At 41.2% G+C, this 9,274-nt stretch overlaps 1 pseudogene; it reads right to left on the bottom strand.

Moving 5' to 3' along the window:
- Nucleotides 1-1,637: 1,637 nt before the first annotated feature.
- LOC112869613 (WD40 repeat-containing protein SMU1 pseudogene) lies at nucleotides 1,638-3,153 on the bottom strand (annotated as a pseudogene).
- Nucleotides 3,154-9,274: the final 6,121 nt, after the last annotated feature.

Raw genomic sequence — 9,274 nt, 5'->3', positions numbered from 1 at the left:
CACCAACAGTGCAAGAGGGTTCCCGTTTGTCCACATCCTCTCCAGCATCTATAGTCTCCTGATTTGTTCATTTTGGCCACTCTGACTGGTGTGAGGTGATATCTGAGTGTGGTTTTGATTTGTATTTCCCTGATGAGGAGCGACGTTGAGCATTTTTTAATGTGCCTGTTGACCATCTGGATGTCTTCTTTAGAGAAGTGTCTATTCATGCTTTCTGCCCATTTCTTCACTGGATTATTTGTTTTTTGGGTGTGGAGTTTGGTGAGCTCTTTATAGATTTTGGATACTAGCCCTTTGTCCGATATGTCATTTGCAAATCTTTTCCCATTCCGTTGGTTGCCTTTTAGTTTTGTTGATTGTTTCCTTTGCTGTGCAAAAGCTTTTTATCTTCATGAAGTCCCAATAGTTCATTTTTGCTTTTAATTCCCTTGCCTTTGGGGATGTGTCAAGTAAGAAATTGCTGCGGCTGAGGTCAGAGAGGTTTTTTCCTGCTTTCTCCTCTAGGGTTTTGATGGTTTCCTGTCTCACATTCAGGTCCTTTATCCATTTTGAGTTTATTTTTGTGAATTTTGTAAGAAAGTGGTCTAGTTTCATCCGTCTGCATGTTGCTGTCCAGTTCTCCCAGCACCATTTGTTACAGAGACTGTCTTTTTTCCATTGGATATTCCTTCCTGCTTTGTCAAAGATGAGTTGGCCATACTTTTGTGGATCTAGTTCTGGGGTTTCTATTCTATTCCGTTGGTCTATATGTCTGTTTTTGTGCCAATACCATGCTGTCTTGATGATGACAGCTTTGTAGTAGAGGCTAAAGTCTGGGATTGTGATGCCTCCCGCTTTGGTCTTCTTCTTCAAAATTACTTTGGATATTCGGGGCTTTTTGTGGTTCCATACAATTTTAGGATTGCTTGTTCTAGTTCGAGAAGAATGCTGGTGCAATTTTGATTGGGATTGCATTGAATGTGTAGATAGCTTTGGGTAGTATTGACATTTTGACAATATTTATTCTTCCAATCCATGAACACAGAATGTTTTGCCATTTCTTTATATCTTCTTCAATTTCCTTCATAAAAGCCATTTATGAAAAGCCTACAGCTAATATCATCCTCAGTGGGGAAAAACTGAGAGCTTTCTCCCTGAGATCAGGAACACAAAATGGATGTCCACTCTTACTGCTGTTGTTTAACATAGTGTTGGAAGTTCTAGCATCAGCAATAAGACAACAAAAGGAAATCAAAGGGATCAAAATTGGCAAAGGTGAAGTTAAGCTTTCACTTTTTGCAGATATTATAAATGGAAAATCCGATAGACTCCACCAAAAGTCTGCTAGAACTGATACATGAATTCAGCAAAGTTTCAGGATACAAAATCATGTACAGAAATCAGTTGCATTCTTATACACTAATAATGAAGCAACAGAAAGACAAATAAACTGATCCCATTCACAGTTGCACCAAGAAGCATAAAATACCTAGGAATAAATCTAACCAAAGATGTAAAAGATCTGTATGCTGAAAAATATAGAAAGTTTATGAAGGAAATTGAAGAAGATACAAAGAAATGGAAAAACATTCCATGTTCATGGATTAGAAGAATAAATATTGTTAAAATGTCAAGTGAATTTTAAATGAAAAGTAGAGTTAGGGTTTCCAGAGCTTTAGGAGCCCATTTTCACTGTAGGTAGCAATCAGATTCTGATGAGAGTGATGTGTGATACCAGTCACATCCTTCTTGTGAATTGTCAAAGTTATCTCAAGTTTGCCGTGACTGTGCTAACACAGGAGAGCACAAAGTCCTCCTACACAGCAGATCGATTCACCACAGGGAGATAGGGCATGGCAAACAGAATCACCACCTTGTTTCTTACTAGAGATGAAGTTTCTGACAATCTGCCCCTGCATGTTCATGATGACCACTGTATTTGATCTGCCACATACCACAAAGTGCTCTGGGTTTTTAGGAAGCAGTATCACACTGTTGATAGTGATATCTGTCCCTGCAATGCTGCCCAGGGATTTAAACGGATTTGAACGTTTTGTGGTCTTCATATTCCCGATATTTACAGTCCCATCAGAGGATGCACTAATAATACAATGTCCATCTTGTGTAAAAGTTAATCTATTTAACAAAAGAGGAATGGCCACAAAATTCCTTCAGGGTTTTCCCAGATTTTAAACCATGAATTCTAATTGTCTGGTCAAAAGAGGCAGTAAGGATATGACTGCTATCCTTAGAAAAGCTTTTCTGTGACACCTTTACTGTGTGCCCTTTCAAGTCTCCTAAACACTGTCCACTTTGAATCTTCCCCATACCTTGATTTTTTCCATTGTGGACCCCAGTTGCTAACATTTCTTTATCTCTGCTGAAACACATGCAGAGGACAGCATTATCCATCATCCTAAAGTCATCCTGGGCCTGGAACTAAAGATCCTTTCTGATTTTTCCAGTTGTAAAGTTCTAGACTTCAGTGAATCCAACAACAGGCCCAGTGACCAAATACTGACCATCTGGAGAAAATTGAGTACACTCTGTATGTGATTTCTGACTAAACTTAATATGACGGTTCAGTTGTGTAGGAAACTTTTCTTCTTCTACATCTTTGACGGTTGCTTTGCCTCAGAACAAATCTATGTAGTCATGCCAGGAGGAAGCAATCCCTGATGTTGCTGCCACTTCAGTACCTGTCCCAGTAATGCCATGAGATGAGATGGAGACACCACTGACTTCTCAGGTAAGGACTGGGAGATTGCTGCTCTTCTCTTTGCTACTTCTATCTGGGTAGACCTCATGAGGATCGAAATAAGACCTGGCCAAGAGGTTCTTCAAATGAACACACTGCTCTGGCTGTGTTTGTTTTAACATGATCATGGGAGCAGTCTGTCTCAGGAGTGACCTGGAAGCCCCCAATTCACACAGCTCTATCAATTCCAGAACAACCCATTCATAGAGGTGAATGAGGGTTTTGTCTGGCAATTTCAGACTGTAAAACAGTATCCCAGTATTAATGTCAGCTACAAAACTTTCAGTGCTGCCCATGATATTCAGAGACACAGTAGTCTCTTCCTGTACATTAGCTAATGCCTGATATACGCTGTTTTCCTTCAGGTATTGTATGATAAGATGGGTCACATCCAAGCACTTGATTTTGATCAACATAGCATTATCCTCACAGGCACAGAACTCACTCCACTATTCAGAATCAGAATTTTTGGAAACTCTTCTGGTTATTCTAATGTGCAGTCCAGTTTGAAAACTGCTGGACTAGAGTGGTGTTGCTTACAATTTTATGTACGTAAGGATCTCCTTGAATTTCATCAGGTCTGGGATGGGGCCTCACATGCCCCATTTCTGACAAGTTTCCAGGATTTTCAGTTGCTACTGGCCCAAGGGCCACACTTGGAAAAACAAGGTCTACTAGGCAACCATGCAATGCCCTCTACCTTATGTATCCTCAGGGTACTTGCCCCAGTAAGGATCTGTGATTGGTCATCAGGCCCTACCTTCTCCCAATGTGGTCCTCAAGCTAAAGTCCTATCTCACATATCTTGTCCTCATTTGGTCTCTAGCACAGGCATCAGGCCTCTGTAGCACTCAGAAACACTGCCCAGGGAGGTGAGTTTATCCTTGACAAACCAACAAGAGCACAAGAGCTGGAATGTCCTGTTACTGTTGCTGCCTAAAATCAGTTAATTTTTCTCTCAGATGCTATAGCCATCTTGGTTGTCCTAGAGTTTTCTTGTGCAGGTAAAGGGACTTTACTCTTTTTTCTGGTTCTAGACACTAACCCAAAGTGAGCTTTTTCTGCCTTGAACAAAGGGCAGAGTTGAGCTCTGGTGTTCAGGGAATGTAATTGGAGCCCAGTTTTCTCACACTCTGCTGTCCCCACCTCTGTCTATGGACTTATCTTTTAAAAAATCCTTTAAATGTAGTTGCTCATGGCTGAAGTCAAGGCACAGGCCCACGGCAGCCAGGGCCTGCCTTGAGTGGGCTGAGAGCAGCAATTCCTTTGCACTGTCCCCATCACTGGAGGGCATCTACTCCAAACTTGTAAGTGTGTTACACCTAGGACAGGGGAAGCTGCTCTCAAGGTCTCAGTCAGGTGGGCTCTCACCCACCTGTGCTTCTATATTCTATGGGCAAAATCTCTGGAAGCACACAGTTTTAATCCTGCCCTGTTCCTCCCCAGAAAAGATGTAAATTCAGTGCCATTGGCACCCTGCATCTGCATCAGCAGAGGCTGTTTGTGACTCCGGGTGGGAGGTGAAAATCAATTGTAATCTGCCTCATTTACTCCCAGGGTTCCAGTTCGTGCTATCAAGTGTTAATGGAGAGTAAGGGAGAGAAATTATATTCCCATTGATTACCTGTGTACTAGTTGAGATAGATTTTAGCCACACTGGAATTTATTAAGGTAGGGAGGTTTAGACTTATACAAGAATTACTGTAGGCAGTGCTTATCTGTTGGTGCTAATAAGGAAGTGACTAGGCACCTAAAATTATGGAGAGGACTCTAGCAATGCATCCAGGAACTTAGCAACCTGGCTATTGTTGTTCTTGAAGTCAAAGTGATAGGTAGGAGTAGACTGAGGCAGTCAAGTTATGCATACCAAAGAGAAAAAGAGACCAAATGTCTAAGATTTGGTTAAATGCAGCTCGAACAGTAGCTGTCAAATATCAAGCATGACGTCTAAGGGAGCCTATCCAGAGCAAGTGAGGCAGAACATAATCCTACAGTGGCACCTGGTGGTGCGGGGGGATTCCTTGGGGGTCAGGAAGAGGTGTAAGGATGCCCTTCCTCATGAGAGTGCAGGAGGCTGGTAAGGTCATTGGTTTAAAATCTGATGAGAACAGTGTAAGCATACACCCTCTTCTCATCTTTTAGCAAACTTTGTGGTGCATTCAGTGACTACTCCCAAGGCTAATTCTGGTTCCCTCTCTTCTTACCTGTGCAATCATGGGACATTTCTTTAACCTCTCTGACCTTCAGATTCTCATCTGAATGAGGGGAGGTTAAGGGAGTATTTAATAAGTTCAAAATATGTAAAGGGTGTAACATAGGGTCTGACATTGCTTAATAAATCACTTAATAAATACTAGTTGTATGGGGCGCCTGGGTGGCGCAGTCGGTTAAGCGTCCGACTTCAGCCAGGTCACGATCTCGCGGTCCGTGAGTTCGAGCCCCGCGTCAGGCTCTGGGCTGATGGCTCAGAGCCTGGAGCCTGTTTCTGATTCTGTGTCTCCCTCTCTCTCTGCCCCTCCCCCGTTCATGCTCTGTCTCTCTCTGTCCCAAAAATAAATAAAAACGTGGAAAAAAAATTTTTTTAAATAAATAAATAAATAAATACTAGTTGTTATTTTGATTGTTTTTTGTTTTGTTTTGTTTACAAGGGATAAATACTATTCTATTAGTTGTTATGGTCAATGGATTATGATCTTGCTTCATAAAAAAAAATTCCCTAGACTTCCAAGCTTACTGGTGGAAGGAGTCTCCCCCATTAGAAAAGAATAGCTGAACAGGTATAACACTGCCCCCAACATTTCTTGCACCTGTGCTCACCTCCATAATCACTTTGGTTCCTGGTAGGGAGGAGGAAAACAAAGGCAAAAGAATTGTAGCTTAAATTAAATCCTACAGTTTGGAGCCCACTAATAGACACCTGAAACATGCACCTTCCTCTGAGGACTTATGGCTGCATTAGTGCCTTAATGTTTAAGTTTTATTAAAGACTACAAGTAACCTTAACAGCAGCTAGCCCTTCAAGGCTCTGAAAGCCTTCCATCAAAGTTCCTTAGAAACTTACTTATCTCTATCTTTCCTCCCTCCACAAACTTAAAAGCATATAATCAGTCACTCCTCACAACCCCAGTGCTACTCTTTCTGCCCATGGATCCTGTTCCCATGCTTTAATAAAATCACCTTTTTGCACCCAAAATGGCTCAGGAATTCTTAGCCATTTGCTCTGAACCCCAAAATTTCATAATTTTATCAGTAAGAGTAGATAGGGATACTGCTGTACCTTTAACACCTGAGTCAAGAAGAAATCCAAAAGTTCCCTGATTCCTCTTAGCAGAGGCAGTAACAACCTAAGAAAGCTGCACAAAATACAATCTTTTAAAAGTATAATTTTCTTTCTGGAACTCCTAAGTCCCACCATTCTGAGTGAGCTATCAGGAGCTGAGAGAAGTCCTCCTTCTGAGGTTCCTCATTTCCAGCCTGCCTCCCCTCTCTAACACATGTCTTTCCAAAGTTCCTTCCCAGATGCCTAAATCAGTCTTTCCCAACCACCGAGGGCTTTTCCCCAGATTCCCCTTTTTTTTCCTGAGCCATTTCTCTATGTAAATCACCTGCACTGCAGTGTAGCAAAAAATTCCACTGCAAGCCACATAAACTGTATTGTATCATAGCACAACACTAAAGCCACAGTGGTTACATGCTCAGGATGGTACATACACAATAACCCACTTGTTTTCTCTCCGAAGCCCGTTGTCTTTCTTTAGATAATTTGCTAAACTATTCTCCCAGAGAATAGAGGTTATAATGTACATTCTTCATCAACATTTGCAAGTTTAGACTCTACTGATGAGAAATAAATTTATTCTTACAAAAATATGTTCCCTTTTCCATCTGCTTTTAGGAAATGGTCCAGATCCACTTTTGCTCTGGTCACCTCTGGCTGTGATGCACACAGCTGTGTGGGTGACAGCTCGGGGTTCCTGGGTGATAGAGCTTTCCACCAGGTGAACCTTTCGTTGAAATGGATCTGAAGTCATAGTTGTTTATGCTGTGCTCATTAATATTCAGTTCAGTAGTTGTAGGGCATCTACTTGTGTCAGGTGTTGTGCAAGGACATGAATAACAAGGATCTAGTGGACATGGGTCATCTATGGGTGCTCCATGTCTTTTGCATATTGCCTGTACATTTAATAATCTCCACCTCACCTATCCAGATCCTTCTGTAATAACATGAAATCCAAAATATGTTTTCCAGACTTCCTGTGAGCATACACCTTCTTTCTGACTTTCCTGGGAAGAGTTGAAGGCTTTACCCACAAACGGAATTTCTCCTATGTCTCTTCTAGTGTGCTCAAATGAAGCCTCACAGATGGTGACCCTCAAGCTCTTCAGGCTTTTGACACCTGAAATCCCATTTCCCTGAGGCTTTGTGATTCCTCCACCAAGATCCTATTTCTGCTGCTTCTATGTCAGTTAAAGTTATCTTATTTTCCATTATTCTGATGAATCCTTTACATTTTCAGAATATACTTCTTCTCCCTAACTTTTAAAAATACTTATTTATTTTGAGAGAGACAGAGACAGCAAGAGAAGCAAAAGCCAAAGCAGGCTCTGTGCTGTTGGTACAGAGCCTGACGTGGGACTCGAGCTCATGAACTGTGAGATCATGACCTGAGCTGAAATCAACTCATATGTTTAACTGACTGAGCCACCCAGGTGCCCCATCCAATGCTACTTTGAAACATTGTTCCTTCAACCCATGGGGGAGGGGAAGGAAAGAAAAAGAGAGGTTAGAGTGGGAGAGAACCAAAGCATAAGAGACTCTTAAAAACTGAGAACAAACTGAGGGCTGATGGGGGGTGGGAGGGAGGGAAGGGTGGGTGATGGGTATTGAAGAGGGCATCTTTTGGGATGAGCACTGGGTGTTGTATGGAAACCAATTTGACAATAAATTTCATATATTTAAAAAAAATAAAAATAAAAAAATAAAAAGCAAAAAAAAAAAAAAGAAACATTGTTCCTTCTCTTGGAAACTTTCTCTTTATCTAAAAGTCAAAAACCTTCTTCTTAATATCATCCCCCTCTTCTTGTGTAAGTAATTGACACAACTTTCTGGAACTCCTCTTTCATTGAGAACTTATGCAGGGGACTCTCAACCCATCTTTAATGCTGCAGATTAAGTCTTCATTTTAACTTTCATGGTATTCAGTTTTCATCCTCCCACTTGCACAGCTACATTCTGGATTTGTCATGCCCCAGATCTTGGTACAATTTTTTAGGCCTTTACACTGAAATAGTGCATGGCCAATTGTTTTCCCAAAGGTCACCCTTTCCTGCCATCTGTCTGGGAACAATCATTCTGCTTGGAGATTGCAAACATTGAATGAAAGTAACATCTCCACAATAATTAACTTCCACATTATCTTTGAAGATGTAAGTAATATTTTTCTTTCAGAAACAAGACAGACTTATTTTTAAGCCCCAGAGAAACTCATTCCTTAAGGCCTACTGTCAACATTTATGTATCATAATTTTGCTTCCTATCTTATGTACTAGTTTTATAGTCTGTAGAGTACAAATAACAACAGCAGAACCAAATATGTTTTTTCTCATTCTGCTTTTTTCAACTGGGATGAACAAATATCAAAGATAATTAATGTATGTTGAAAGGTGATACTCTGAACCTGCAAATTTTGAAAGCAAATTGAAGTATGTTTCCATAGCATTGATATCCATACCCAGTAAAAGATTTCCTCTGGGGTGTGTATGCGTGTGGGCGTGGGCATATGTGTGTGTGTGTGTGTGTATGATATTCCAGAAGAGAATCATTCTTTTTGCTGCCCTGGAAGAACAGAGTTCAAATCTGAGTAAAGAATCCTAATAAATAAGGCTGGCTTCCTGAGAAATTTGCATTCTCTATTCTTAGCTCTTCTAATAGAAGATGTTGCTTTGGGCTAAGGAAACCTCAGTTTCACTCAGTCCTGCTGTGCCACCTTCCTCTTATGGGCAGCACTGGTAGAAGGATATTGGCTTCAGTACTGAGAAGTTCCACAGGAAGAGAAATGGGTTCATGTGACAGCTTTGCCATTTATTTTTCCTTTTCCAAGGCAGGTGTTCAGCCTCTGTAAGTGATGAGCTTATTAAGTCTCTGCTCTTTCAAAGTCCCCCCAAGGGACAGTTTTCTGTCTGTTTGGCATTCTGCACTCAGTGTGTAGTCAGGTAGTCCTTATTTAGTCGAGCTTCTGCTTGTGTTCATTTGTGGACTCTGTTTTAGCCTGCACAGCAGGTGGTCTGTTTGGTGAAGGTGCCCTTAAGTAAGTGAAGTCCTAGAAATGGAGGCTGTTGGGCCAGTGTGTAATTCATGTGTGTCCTTCTTCCTTGGGCTGGCTGACTTCATGATGGGCAGAAAAAAATCAAATGGAAGAAATTGCAAAGTAATGCAGTTCAATAAATACTTGGAAGTAGAAGACTATGACCCTACCAACCCGAGTTAGAATTTGGGGCTGTCTGTGGGGTTCAATTTGGTGTCAATATCCCCTGCCT

This window comes from Puma concolor, chromosome A3, assembly GCF_028749965.1.
Source record: "Puma concolor isolate L17-30 chromosome A3, mPumCon1.1.hap2, whole genome shotgun sequence".
Taxonomy (NCBI): Eukaryota; Metazoa; Chordata; class Mammalia; order Carnivora; family Felidae; genus Puma; species Puma concolor.
The sequence above is the reverse complement of the archived record's forward strand: the minus strand, read 5'-3'. Positions and strand labels throughout refer to the sequence as shown.